Here is a 15,498-nt window from a genome sequence, read left to right as displayed (position 1 = left end):
TATTCACCTTTTCCTTGTTGTAGTGTATAAGAATAGATGAGTCAGAACAGAAAGTGATTATTATAAGCTTTGCCTTGAGGCCAATTTAGACCTTTGCCTCAGGGCTTAATATTTGTTCTTCAGTATTCCCTTTAGTGGTTTCAAATGTAGTGTTCTTTGAAAGTCACAGCGGCATTGTGGCATCCCCATACTCTGAAAGAGAACTGAACCGTTTTCAGCTGCAGTGTTAAGGGGAGGCAGTCAGTGGGAGGACAAGGGCATCTTGAGAGAACTGTCTGCCTTCCCATCTCCTCATCCTGCCTCATTAGGAATATACTCACCCTTGCCTTGCCTTTTTCAATATAGAGACTGACACTTGGCTTGGTTTGCAAACTTCAGCCATGTTTTAGGCAAGCTCTTGCCATCCTTTTGGATACTTAAGAGAGGAATTATGGTTCTGGATACTTGCCCTGAGAAAGCTGGCAAGTTTTCCAGGTTGTGACTATTTTTTTTTCCCCCACAATTTCATTTAATATTGAATGGGGAAAGAATTAAAATAAGGAAAAAAATAATTGAGGGAGGTAGGAGCTGAAACACATATATTTTACAAAATGCTAATTTTTCCACCTAGTAAGCAGAGTAATCATTGCTGTGCTTCTGCTCTGGGGGAAGCTTTACCTTTTCACTTAGAATTCCAGAATCAAGTGCTTAATGAAGTTCTTTTGTGACTTCAATCAAATGCTGAAACTTTAAAAGAAAACTGTGTTTGGAATTTGACACTTGAAAACAATATATGGCTTGAAAGTCAAGCTCTTATTTAAATTTAATTTTAATTATTCTTCAAGAAGATTTGGAGAAAATGTTTTTATTTGCTTTTAAAATGATGTCAGCAACAATAACAAGCTTTCTTGTTTTTACTGGAAATACAAATAGAGGATTTCTCCTTATAGAGGTTGTGTTCTATTTGAGGATGCAGGCTCTATTATAGACAACGGCGGTTGCAGGATTTCACAGTGATAGCCTGTGAAACATTTTGGTTGGTTATACGGAATTTCCATTTTACCCTCTCCTGAGTTAGGGAATTGTTTTGATATGTCAATTCAGGACTTGCTTTTAGGGCATTTTGAAGTTGTCTTTTGAGAAATCTTTGCTTCTCTAAGTACATTTTCAAGGGCAGAGGTGTTGACAGAACTCCTTACCATAAGAAGGCCCCACACAATGTTTGGAACATACCTATTATTGAATATTATGTTGTTTATTAGAAATTAAAATTTAGCTGAGTATCCTGCATTTTATCGGAAAAATTTAATCTTGTCACTGCTGCTTAAGAAAATGAGAAATGTCTGTAGTGAAGGAACGCCTGAGAGTAGAGAGCGTGAAGTCCCTCATGCTAGGGCAAGGACTTAATACTGTTGAGGTTTCAGTGTCTTGAGAAGTTCCCACATGAAAATTGCCCAGGATCTCTGGAAACCACCCCTTGCAGGGCCAGGCAGCAGCACGAGTGGCATGGGGACTGCAAGACCCTATATCAGATAGCTATTTCAATTTAGCTCTTTCTCTCAATCTCAGTTTTGGGGCACATGAGCTTAATGAGGACACTGAACTAACAGAGTTTATAAACTTTTAGGAGATTACAGGGATCATTTCTACCAGTCTCCTTATCTCCAGTTGAGGTATAGAGAACCAGACAGGTGAAGATCCCACAGAAAATGGTAGACTCACTAGGACTAGAACACTTATTTCTTATCTGTCTAGTGAACTTTTTGCTGCGCTCTGAAGGTGTGAAGATGAACAAACATGTAATGTCAGATGACTGTACAGTAGAAAGAAAAATAATGTGAAACTGAACCTTAACTCACACTGGCTGAGTAACCTTGGGCTAATTCAATGATCTCTTTCTGCATCTGGATATGGAGACAGCTATTATTTTCTCCTAGAGTTGTTGTGAAGATTATATGAAACTGTGGGGTGTTCAGTGTGAACTGAGGGGTCCAGTATATGTTAGTTGAAGGGAAAGAAGAATATCAAAAGCAATTTAATACTTTATCTTAAGAAAGAGAAGGCCAAAAAAAGTTTCTGTTAGTCTTTAAACTTATGATGTTTTGAAAGCATATGAAATAAGGAATGATTAGACCCTCAATGAAATGGATTAACACAGTGGCTGCAATGATGGGCTCAAATATAGCAACGATTGTGAGGATGGTGCAGGACCAAGCAGTGTTTCGTTCTGTTGTATGTAGGGTCACTATGAATTGGAACCGAGTCGACGGCACCTAACAACAAACAGTATTGACTAAGGAGTCCCTGGGTGGAGCAAATGGTTAAATGGTAGGCTACTAACTGAAGGGTTGGCAGTTCGAACTTACCTAGAGGCATCTTGGAAGAAAGACCTGGAAATCTGCTTTTTAAAGATTACAGCCATGAAAACCCTGTACAGGGCAGTTCTACTCTGAAAGGCACGGGGTCGTCATGAGTTGGAAATCACTCAAAGGCAACTGGGAAAAAAAAAAAAAAGGATTGACTAGAGCTGAAGCATACAGATTTAAACAAACTTTAATTTAAAATTTCATGACTGTGAAGTTTGTAAACACTGGCATAGATGACGTATGGAAGTCATAGAAAATTTCATATTCTGTCTTTAAAATATAGAGATTTCTATTCCTGCGTGAGTTAAAGGAGATTCTTTCTGAAGGAGGTGGATTAAAAGACTTTGGAAAGTTCTTTTTAACCTTAAAAGAATAATCATCTTAAATATCTTACCAATTAACTCTGCATCATAGTTATCGTGGTTTGCCAGACAAAATAAACTTTCCTACTCTATTATGCAAATTAGAGAACCAGCCAAATATCAAAACCTAAAAAAGGTGGCCCTCTTAAGGCTGGAAATTATTAGGACTAGAGGGGTATTGCTCTCTACTTTTATAGTTTTGTCAATAATGTTTTTACCATAGCAATCACTCTCAGCATCCCTCTTTACAACGTTAGTGGTTTTGGTTCTGTAGCTCTTATCAAAGTCAGATCCTGGCCGCCAAACTCAAATGTCTACCAGAGCCAGGCAGAGGAGACTGTGGTGAATTAGAGAGGACATGTTCTACACAAAGGAGGTCGGGGGCGGGCGGGCACTGTCACTTGTCCCCACTTCATTATTGCAATAAGAAAATGCAGAATTTAGTTTGGTAGAGTTTAAGGTTTTTTCTGAGAACACAAAAATCTGAATTTTTTCTGTTAGGTGTCTTGTTTTTAAATATTGGTTATGAATTTAAAAATAAGTAAACGAACTGTTGAACCAGACAGAATTCTTGAGGTGACTGAATTTGGCCAGAATTCTAGGCTGCCAGTGTTTGACTCCTGTCATGAAGCTTATGCAAATATGCACAAGTCCAGATTATATATACAAACCTTGTGATTTTTCGAAGACTATATGAAATTTAAGGACACCCTGGTGGCATAGTGCTTAAGTGCTATGGCTGCTAACCAAAGGGTCGGCAGTTCGAATCTGTCAGTAACTCCTTGGAAATTCTATGGGGCAGTTCTACTCTGTCCTATAGGGTTGCTATGAGTCGGAATTGACTCGACGGCACTGGGTTTTTGGAAACCCTGGTGGCGTAGCGGTTGAGTGCTACAGCTGCTAATGTAAAGGTCAGCAGTTCAAATTCGCCAGGCGCTCCTTGGAAACTCTATGGGGCAGTTCTCCTCTGTCCTGTAGGGTCGCTATGAGTCAGAATTGACTCGACAGCAACGGGTTTGGTTTTGGTTTTTTTATATGAAATTTATATTTTTTTCTTTGGTTAAGTGTGTGAGAATGGATAAATACCTAGCATATAGTAGATAGTCTATTCACTATTCAATAAACACAGTGTTTACACTTGCCAGGCACTGTCTGATTATGCTAAAAGTGTTCACACATTTACCTAATTTAATAAATGCTTGTTGAGAGAAGTAATAGGAACTAAGAAATAATAGGGTTGAATACTGACAAACTGTAATTTTGTCAATAGTTAGATTAGTCTGAAAAAAAACTAAAAGTATTCAGAAATAAATACAAACAAAAAAAATCAGTGTTTAAAATATTCTTAGTTCTTAGCCTCAAGATTCAGTTCAGTGTGTTTCCTGCATTGTAACTGGCATCTCAGGCAGTGTTTGGCACACAGTAGGTACTCAGTAAGTTATTGAATTCACACTTGTTTAAGAGTTACGTTTTTAAAGTATGTGCCTCAGATGTTGAAGTGAAATTCTGCACTCTATTCAATAAGAATTTCATTTCTGGGTTGGGTCTGGAAGGTGGGATTGGAAGACATATATGTCAAAAAATGTTGAAAAGTAAATTTTGTTAACCTCTCAGCAAATGAACATGTTAGCATTCCTTAGATTACTTTCACTTAATTTTACGTGGTCAAAAATAAGAGGAAAAAAAAATACTATTCCTCTTGAAATGCTCTTAAACTAGCCTTGCAAATAAATACGAGACTTTTATCTGCCCACAAAACTTTTTACAAGCCTCCCATGACTCCAGGAGGTACATGGGTAATAAAATCAGTAAAGGCAACGTTTTTCTTACTTATCCAACATTAGTCATTGCTTGCCTAGTGGCCATTTTCTGTGTTTATTTAACGTCTGTTAACTGTTTTAATGTGGAAACATCTTTTTTTCTTTATTAGCTTCGTAATCACTTACTCAGTTACAGGTGGGAAAAAAAGAGGAGAAAATCTGAAAGTCAAGGTAGTAATTCTAATATAGTAAAAACTGAGAAAGCCAGAACCTGTATAAGGTGGAAACCTGTCAGAGGAGGAAAACTCAAATATTTTCTACTAAAACAAGCGATAGAAAAGTGGTTAAGACTGCACCCTGTCAAAGGTGGAAAGCTTGTAAGACTTGGAAAAACAAGGCAGTCCCATCGAGTTCGGGCTCTCACAGGCTTCCAAGATAATGTTATTCCAAGATAATTTGGAAAAATGAAGCCCTTTCACTTGATCTGTTAAAAATTCCTCTAAAGTGACTACCTTTGTTTTGCTTGTAGTTGCTTCTAAGATGTGTATTATCTAGATCGCTTCATGTTCTTAAATTTAAATTGTGTGGCTCTATTTGAGATACACAAGATAAATAGACTATGTTAGAGGAAAAATGGGAGACATTACCACTTTGGAAAGACTGGTCATGTCTTTCTAGAAATAATTTTTTTTTTTTTTTTTAACGTTTGAATGCTAAGCAAGAGATGAATGGTGAGGTTTTGAATATTTTAAAATACTTGTGAACATCAACTTTATTTGTGATGAATGACATTTACTTTTATCTTGGCTATTATGTTACGCTTAATTTTATAATAAGATGTAGTGATTAGACCAAAACTAATAAACAACCAACCACATACTTCCAAACCATTTAGAGGTTTTATCTTGGGAATACTTTCCGAGGTTGGGAGTTTTTGTTTTGTTGGAGGTTTTTGGTTCTTCAGGATATGAACACTGGATATTGAACACGGTGCTTCTGTACATGTCACTATTTTGTGTGACTCCCTGTGTATAGAAGAGCATGACACATGGCCTGCAGGTACTTGGACAATGAATCCACATGTGCCTTTTTATTTGAGGAGCTGCTGGGGATGGCATTGGCAGAATCTGTTATCATTTATGCCTTTGTCCCTTGTCTGTCTAGACTGGGTCATGGTTTTGCTCAAGATGTGACCCTCATACCTGTTCTCTGAATGAAATATAATATATTTGCTGTTTCCGATTTTCTTGAGTCAGCACCTGTGCCTCTCTACTTCATGTAGTATTCTCAATTTCTTATGATTTCCTTTCCCTGTGTTTGCCTTGTACTTGACTTTGTGAGATTACAGATATAGCAAGCTACTCCAATGCTGATCATAGTATTTCCTAGCCTTATTGAAACTGGAGGGGTATTTGTCATGCACTTACAAATGAATTTGGATTTGCTCCCAGTAAACTTGTTGTAGCATTTAATATTCATGACCTGTAGTACTATCAAACTTTGAACAGCTGCCAATACTGCTACCAGATAATACCACAGATAAAGTTGAGGTTCACAAATATTTAAAAATTCAAAGATTAATAAGGAATTTTATTCCTGCAAGTTGGCACCTTTGCTCAGCTGATTTAAGATGATTGTGTATTCTGTTTGCATTATAACTTCAAGTTGAGTAATTTAAATTTGGAGTGGACTTGTTCTTTTGAAATGTCCTGTATAAAATGCATTACTTTTGTAAACCATTTCAAAAATTCTTTAGATATAGTCATGCTATCTAATTTAACAAAAACTTCTCCCCCGAAATCATTATGGAATCACTTCATAAAGCCTTCCGACCACAGTTGAAAGCTTCTGTAGTGCTTTGTTTGAACCCCGCATTTTAAATACTTATTTAAAAAATGAATCATTTATAAATCATCACTTTAAAAAATTGTCATCTTTGTGGAAGACATTGTGTATTTGAGGTGAAGATTCAAAGATTAGTCAACAAGATTTTGCCCTTCAGGGCTTTCTAGACTAAAGTGGAGTATGAAATTGAGAATAAAAAAATAAAGAAGTGAAATTCCACCTGCAAAGTCGTAAGGGCTGTAAGGAAGGCACTGGGAGAACTTGGGGAGCTGAGAGGCGAGAAGGGAATCAGGGAAGGTCTTCTGGATTCATAGACTTTTTGAGGAGGGCTCAGAAGGATAGTTAGAATTTAGGGATTTATAACTGGACCGGTGAGGAAGAGTGGAGAGTATAGCATGATTAGTGCATAGATGGAAACCCATAGGAAGTGACCAGGAACCATTGAGCAGTTTTCTTGGTAGATATGTAGAGTGCGTGAAGTTTATAGAGGGAAATGAGACAAGAAAGGTAGGCTAAGACTGATGTGTATAATGGTGTAAGGGACTTTTAAGGTATATTGTGGCCCCAGCAATGCTGGGAGACAATGTGTGGTTTAAATGTGCTTATACTTCCACTGGTCCAAGAGAGGAGCTTAGGAATGTGCAGACCAGCTTCATCTTTCAGCCTGGGAGGAATATCTCTCCTTCCTCCCCCAAACCTAAGAATCAGACTCAGGAGCGAATGTTTATATTCCATTGATTAGGTGGGTCTCATGTCAATGTATATCAAATTCTTAAACAATTAAAAAAAAAAAAACAAACAGTTATTTTCCGAAGACTAGTATCATTTTGGAGTCCAGGTGGTGCAGTGATTAATTTTGGGGCTGCTAATCAAAAGGTTGGCAGTTGGAATCTACCAGCTGCTCCCTGAAAACCCTATGGGGTAGTTCACCTCTGTCCTATAGGGTCGCTATGAGTTGGAATTGACTCGATGGCAATGGATTTTTTTTTTTTTCTTTCAGTATCATTTTACTTTTTAGTCAATAATATGTGGCATATTATGATAAACTCCTAATGAGAAAAACAGGGAGTCCTTAAGGGCTTTCTCTGTGCCTTTTCTTCTAGCATTGCTGAACAATGTTCAGATATTACTGTGAATGGCCACAAGTACAAAATCCCTCTTTGTTTTGTACTCTTTCGTACAGGAAGACTGGAAAAAATTTTTAAAAAGGGTCCTTTTAATGTTGCAGAATAAAATACTCTATCAGCACAGAATTTCAACCAGTTAACTCAACCGTCAGTGGAAATGACACGCAAATTGGACCTCATGATGAATAAATAATGAGTCTCATTGAAATCGTCTGTGCTGTTCTCATAACACCATGTCTGGAATGCATATTACGTCACTAGGCTCAATTTCCGATAACCTGCTGCCTCGGAGGAATCAAATTGACTGACGGGGATCTCATGACGATCAAGTTACTCATACTCAACTCTGTCCTGTCAATTTCAGAGAAAACGATGTGGCTTGCACAAGCTTGAACTCCATTGTCATTGCCTAGAAGTCGGATTCCTGTCTTAAATGCTTGGAACGGTGGAAATGCTAATTCAGTGTTGATTTTTCCAGTGACATTTTTAACTATTGAAAACCACATCCCATGAGTAAGATATAGATTCCTGAAAAGGCTGGGATGGCGGGGGGGTGGATAAAGCTGAATATTAATTCAAATTCATAGATAGTTAAATTAAATATGAAATGTGACACTCCTGTAAGGTTGTGTGGTGTTGCAAGTTTTTTTTTTCTTTTTAAACATTCAGGTTTCATACCTATTGATCACAGGATTCCTTTCTTTAACAAGGATAATAAGAAATCAAAAGGGAAGTGCAGTACCCTCTAATGCAGAAGTCTGTTATGATTTGGTGCCAGGAAGGTCGATGTGCCCTTGCTCTCCTAGTTTGTCTTTATAATTCTGTGGTACCCAGATGGCTCCTGTATGCTCTGTTGGTTTGATTATAACTTTTGCATCAAGTGAAATAGCATGAATTCAGAATTTTAATACGTGTTTCTTCAGTAATTATGGCCATGATTAGTGAAGTCAGTGTTTCCGTTCCAAAGGACACTTTCTTTTCTTTTTCCACATGTTTATTCATTTAATTTCAGGGAATCAAATAAAATGCAAAGACCGTAATACTTCTCTTTGATCTGTTATGAGAATCTACGATGCCCATGTTTTGGTGTGTGGTTGTCATTGTGCTTATGATTATGTCTCAAAGAAAATGGAAGGAACAACAGAAGCAAAATGAAGGACATCTAAAAAATAAATAAATGACTAAGTTTTTAGAAAGTGGAGAAATGGAAAATATATCCAAAATTTCCACAAAGATATTGCTAAACATAAGCTACATACCAATTTCATTTTAATACAGAGGCTATGATTATATGCAAAATCAAGCGTTCGTATTTAAAAATAAGTAAATTTTGAGTGTTTAAAAATTTTTAAAAAAAGGGAAAAAGCCGTTAGTATTTTAATGTGAGTTATACCTGTTAACAGTATCATCCCAGCCTTTTGAGAGTATTAATATAGACAGTATAAACATACATATAAATATATACTGTCTATAATGCTCTCAAAAGGCTGGGATGGTATTGCTAACAGGTATAACAACTCAAACATTAAAATACTAAGGGCTTTTGTTCCTTTTTTTTGAGAGTCCACCACTTGTCTGTGGATTTGTTGTACTGTGGTGGCTTGGATGTTGCTGTAATGCTGGAAGCTATGCTACCAGTATTGTAAATGCCGCAGGGCTTACAGCAGAGCTACCACACTAAGACTGGGAAGAAAGACCTGGTGATCTACTTCTGAAAATGGCCTTTGAAAACATTATAAATAGCAGTAGAACATTGTTTGATATAGTGCTGGAAGATGAGCCCCTCAGTTTAGAGGAAACTTAAAATAGCACTGGGGAAGAGTTGCCTCCTTAGAGTCGACCTTAATGACGTGAATGTGGTCAAGCTTTTGGTGCCTTCATTTGCTGATGTGGTGCGACTCAAAATGAGAAGAGCTGCAAATGTCCATTAATAATTGGAACGTGGAATGTACAAAGAGTGATCTAGGAAAATTGGAAGTTGTCAACAGTGATGAAATGGAATGCTTGAAGATCAATCTCCTAGGCTTTAATGAGCTGAAATGGACTGATATTGGCCATTTTGAATCAGATAATTGTATGGCCTACTATGCCAGAGATGAAAAATTGAAGAGGAACTTGGTTGCATTCATTGTCAAAAAGAAAGTTTCAATATCTATCCTGAAGTACAGCCCTGTCAGTGATAGGATAATATCCATACGCATTCTAGGAAGACCAGTTGTTAATATTACTGGTATTCAAATTTGTGCACCAACCACTAATGCCAAAGATAAAGAAATTGATGATTTTTTCCAACTTTTGCAGTCTAAAATTGATCAAACATGCAATCAATATGCATTGATAATTACTGGCATTAGAATGCGAAAAGTTGGAAACGAAGAAGGATCAGCAGTTAGAAAATAAGGCCTTGGTAATAGAAATGATTCCATAGGTTGGATGATAGAATTTTGCAAGACTCACAACCTATTCATTAGAAATGCCTTTTTTCACCAACATAAATGACAACTATATACGTGGACCTCACCGGATGGAATCCACAGGAATCAAATCGACTATACCTGTGGAAAAAGATGATGGAGATGATCAGTGTCATCAGTCAGAACAAGGCTGGGACCAACTGCAGAAGAGATCCTCAGTTGCTCATATCCAAGTTCAAATTGAAGCTGAAGAAAATTAGAACAAGTCCATGAGAGCAAAATACGTCTTTGAATATATCTCACCTGAATTTCAAGACCATCTCAAGAATAGAATTGACACATTGAATACTAATGACCAAAGACCGGACAAATGGTGGGATGACATCAAGGACATCATACGTGAAGAAAGTAAAAGGTCCTTAAGAAGACAGGAATGAAAGAAAAGACCAAAATAAACGTCAGGAGAGACTCTGAAACTTGCTTTTGAAAGTAGCGTGCTAAAACAAATGGGAGAAATGATGAAGTAAAAGAGCTGAACAGAAGATTTCAAAGGACACCTTGAGAAAAGAAAGTATTACAATGACATGTGCAAAAAGCTGGAGTTAGAAAAACTAGAAGGAAGAATGCCCTTGGCATTTCTCAAGCTGAAAGAACTGAAGAAAAAATTCAAGCCTGAATCCCCAATAGTGAAGGATTCAATGGGCAAAATATTGAATGACACAGGAAGTAACAAAAGAAAATGGAAAGAATACACAGTTACTGTAACAAAAAGAATTGGTCGAAGTTCAGCCATTTCAGGAGGTAGCATGCGATCAAGATCTCATGGTATTGAAAGGAGCTTTTCAAGCTGCACTGAAGGCATTGGCAAAAAACAAGCCTTCAAGAATACCAACTGAGATGTCTTCAACAAACAGATGCAACCCTGGAAGCACAGACTCATCTGTGCCAAGAAATTTGGAAGACAGCTACCTGTTCAACAGATTGTAAGAGATCCATACTCGTTCTCATTCCAAAGAAAGGTAATCCAGTGGAATGCAGAAATAATGTAACAATGCCGTTAATATCACACACAAGTAAAATTTTGCAGAATGATTCAAAATGGTTGCAGCAGTACATTGATAGGGAACTGCCAAAAATTTCAAGCTGGATTCAGAAGAGGACATGAAACAAGAAATTTCATTGCTGATGTCAGATGGATATTAGCTGAAAGCAGAAAATACCAGGAAGATATCTACCTGTGTTTAATTGACTACGCAAAGGCATTCGACTGTGTGGATCATAACAAATTATGGATAACATTGTGAAGAATGGAAATTCCAGAACACTTAATTGTGTTCATGTGGAAACTATACATAGAGCAAGAAACAGTCGTATGAACAGAACAAGGGGATGCTGTGTGGTTTCAAATCAGGAAAGGTGTGTGTCAGGGTGTGTCCTTTCAGCATACTTACGCAATCTTAATGTTGAGCATATAATCCTAGAAGCTGGACTATATAAAGAAGAATGCAGCATCAGGGTTGGGGGAAGACTTATTAACAACCTTCGCTAGCAGATGACACTACCTTGCTTTCTGAGAGTGAAGAGGACTTGAAGCACTTAGTGATGAAAATCAGACTACAGCGTTTAGTGTAAACGACACCCAAACATAAAGAAAGCAAAAATCCTCACAACTGGACCAAATAGCAACATCAGGATAAATGGAGAAAAGAGTGAAATTGTCAAGTATTTCATTTTAACTGGACCCACAGTCAATACCCATGGAACCAGCATTCAAGAAATCAAATGATTTCATTGGACGTATCTGCTGTAAAGACCTCTTGAAAATGTTAGAAAGTAAAGATGTCACTTTGAGGACTAAGTTGCACCTGACCCAAGCCATGGATGTTTTCTGTTACCTCATATGCATGCAAAATCTGGACGATGAATGAAGAAGACTGAAAAAGAATTGATGCATTTGTGTTATGGTGTTGGCCAAGAACATTGACTATACTGTGGACTGCCAGAAGAACGAACAAATCTGTCTTGGAAGAAGTACAGCCAGATGCTCCTTAGTAGTGAGGATGGTGAGACTTCTCATATACTTTCTGTATGTTATTAGGGGGGACCAGTCCCTGGAGAAGGACATCATACTTGGTAGAGTGTCAGGAAAAAGTGTAGGAACCTCAATGAGATGGATTGGCATAGTGGGTGCAACAATGGGCTGAAACATAGCAAAGATTTTGAGGATGATGCAGGACTGGGCAATGTTTCATTCTGTGGTACTCAGGGTCGCTTTGAATTGGTAATGGCTCGATGGCAGCTTACAACAACAGTATAGATGGTAAGTCTCTTCCTCCTATAATAGGGCTTAAATGTCTGTTTGCCTGTGTTGTATGTTTTGTGAAAACCAAATGCATGAATACAGTTGTTTAAAGTCTAGTCAGATTATGTTGTTGTTAGTACATGAGACGTAGTCTCGTCATCCTTGCTCCTAATGAGCATTCTGGCTGTACTGCCTCTACGGCAGACTTGTTTATTCTTCTGGCATTTGATGATATAGTCAATATTCATCTCCAACACCATGATTCAAAGGCATGAATTCTTTTTCGGTCTTGCTTATTCATTGTCTGGCTTTTGCATGCATAGAATTTTTATATTTCCTAATCAGAAGTTTCAGGCAAATTTTCTTCCATTGAGTGTAGTTTTTTTTCCCCTAGAAGATTTGATGACATGTTATGATAAAAAATTAGGTATATTTAGTAATATAAAAATAATTGCTGTTTACTTTGTATTTGAGTAAATATTTTCATTCAATGTTTCAGTAAGGGTATTGAGGAAAGGCCATGAGACTAGAGTTTGCAGAATAGGATTTAAACTGAAACCGGTCGTTTTCTGTGTGACCCTGGGTAAATTACTGAACTTCTTGGAATAGAAGTTCCATGACCTATAAAATTAAGAATATAACCTTTACTTTGCAGGGTTGTTGTTAGGTATGAGGATAGGAAATGTATACTTTTCAGGCTCATTTTAGTAGGTGGCATTGGGTTTATAGTAGGTATCATTGTTGTCGTCAGCGTTTTACTGTTTTGTAGCATAATAATAGTAGGGAACTTTTTCTTGTCATTTTACTGAGCACTCAGCATGGCTGTGGCTTTTGTAGAACCACATACCCTAGTTGATGGAATACACAGTGAAATGTCAATCAACTAAAAAATGGAGTGCTTGCTGTCCTGTTCACCAATGCTTATAATTTAAAGAAAGTTGAGGAAAATGCCTTTGTCAAGAGTAATTCTTCGGAAAAGCATCATTTGATAATTTAACTTCCGTTTGATTAAGTCAGTCCTTAATTTCCCTCTGTACCTAGTATCTTCCTATTATTATCTCCAAATTTTATAGCCTGATTTTTCCTGTTTGGGCTCAGGAGGGTGCTGTTGCTTATATATCTGAAAGTGAAGGGAAGAATGGCTTTCCTTTTCTCTGCCCCTTACCACCCTGTTCCCTATATATTTCCTTGTAGCCATGTTTATAGAAAGGAAGATTAGTTCTGTGGCTGCGATAGCCAGCAGCTTTCAATTCTCATTCTTCCGAGAAAAGGAAGCACTGTTACCACCTCAAGGTGAATGTTAATCTCTTTCCTCCTCCTTTTCTTCCCTAACCTGGCAGGCAATATTGTTGTAGCTGATTCTGGATTCTCTGTTATAACAAACTTCTTCAGGGAAACATTGAGGCTGGTTTTGTTGATGATGTTGTTCAGCAGTTTAGTTTATTTCCCCTTGTCCTAGGGAGAGAGCTGAAAGCAACAAGCTTAGTCTTTAAAGTAATGGTATTTTCTGGGTGCCAATAATTTCATAAAATATTTTGGGTACCTTACAATCAGACCAAGTATTTTTACAGAAACCTAAATCTTAGCAACTCTGTCTGGCTGAGACTGGTCTACAGATAAAATTGTTTTCGATTTCAGAAAATCGAATATATAAAAATCTGGTTTAATTAACATGATGTGCTTAGTTTAAAAAGACTTAGAATTCATCATTAATTTCCTTTGAATATACCAAACTTGGATGATATCAATCTGTAGTGGGAATTTACTTTAAGATAGAAATCGCTGCACCAAACTGGAACCTAGTGAATGAGAATCTTTTGGTGCTTACATTTTGTTTTTGAAGGGGAGTTGATGGAGAGACAGGGAAGAAAATCTAGTTTTTAAAAGCTCTCCATGTGACTCTGATAAATAGCTAGGTTTGGAATCTGCTGATCTTCATTGAGAATCTGATTCCCTCTATACAGTATTATTAAACATTATCAAATTTTCATTAAAAAACACAAGATTCTTTAGCTGGAAGGAGATACTAGAAACCATCTCTCTCTTTCTGTCTTATTCTATTGTAATAACCATGAGCTTGTGTAAATTTAAAAACAAAAGAGTTTTATTATGATGAAAAACCCAAACCCCACTGCCGTCAAGTCGATTCCGACTCATAGCAACCCTATAGGACACAGTAGAACTGCCCTGTAGAGTTTCCAAGGAGCGCCTCGAGGATTTGAACTGCTGACCTTTTGGTTAGCGGCCGTAGGACTTAACCACTACACCTTGCAAAATGGCAGTGTCAGAATAATCTGAACAAAGTGCTTTGGGGAGCTGTTCGTTTACAAAGTCTTATAAAGACAAGCAGAATGGTACAGCTAAAACGTTTGTGATTGGTTGACATTTAGAGAGCTTAGAGGGGGTGTTAGGACAAGGTTATGGAAAAGTACTGGGCTTTGTAAGGACTCAGATGCAGGTTAGGAAAACATTTTTTTAGGGGGAGCAAAGAGGGTATGTTCTGAGACTGGGCCAGCCACCAAAAATCATGTGTTTAATACAGTATCTAACGCCCGTAATCCCTATTTAACGTCGGCTATTAACCACAAACTCATTTACTTTTTTTTTCTTATTACTAACCACAAACTCATCTACAAATATAGGAGCGTGGGCAAAACCGGATTTTTCTATAGAATCTACTTGTATCTAGGTCAGAGGTACTGTGGAAAAATTTTAGAGAAGCAACAGGCTGCATTGTACGAGGAGAAGCTTAATTGAGAAATTTAAAATGGAGTTACTTAGGACAAGAAGGGATTTGGCTCAGACCTTAGCTGGAAGTCCCAGTCATGTCAAGAGCTTTCTCTTTGGAATGTTCTTCAGTCTTTAACGGTATTTGAGGTTCATAGAAATTAAGCACAGAGTTCAGACAAGAGCCAATACTGTTGCCAGACCTCCCTCTCCAGGTCTGATGGCTTTCATCACAGTATTCAATTATTTTTTATTATTATTTTTTTTTACTGTGGACATTTTCAGTTGGCCAGTTAACATTAGAAGCTAGCAATGGAACCCTGGGTACTCAAATCAAGTTTGTTAATGAGATTCTGCCCTTTTTTGTTTTACCCCAGCTTCTCTTTTCCTATGCTAATAATTCCAGACTTCCTTTTGAAATTGAGTTGTTGGTTTTCCTTTTGTTGTTGTTCCCCCTTTGCTTTTTCCTGGATTTTTTTTTTTTTCCCCCTGCAACTAGCCTCAGTTAGGGGCTTAATTAAGTATTTGCATTTTGTCATCCTAGGTCTCCAGCTTGATTTAAATCTGCATTCAAATGGAATATTTATTTTTGCAGCTGCCAAAAGCTTAACACAAA

The 15,498-nt window shown here is 37.4% G+C and overlaps 1 protein-coding gene across 1 annotated transcript in view; it reads left to right on the top strand.

The window, feature by feature from the left end:
- TMTC2 (transmembrane O-mannosyltransferase targeting cadherins 2) overlaps window positions 1-15,498 on the top strand; it is a 456,462-nt gene that overhangs the window by 182,244 nt on the left and 258,720 nt on the right. The gene's annotated exons all lie outside the window — the stretch shown is intronic.

The sequence above is a fragment of the Loxodonta africana genome, chromosome 4 (genome assembly GCF_030014295.1).
Source record: "Loxodonta africana isolate mLoxAfr1 chromosome 4, mLoxAfr1.hap2, whole genome shotgun sequence".
Classification (NCBI taxonomy): domain Eukaryota; kingdom Metazoa; phylum Chordata; class Mammalia; order Proboscidea; family Elephantidae; genus Loxodonta; species Loxodonta africana.
Note: the sequence above shows the minus strand (reverse complement) of the source record. Positions and strands in the feature narration are given on the sequence as shown.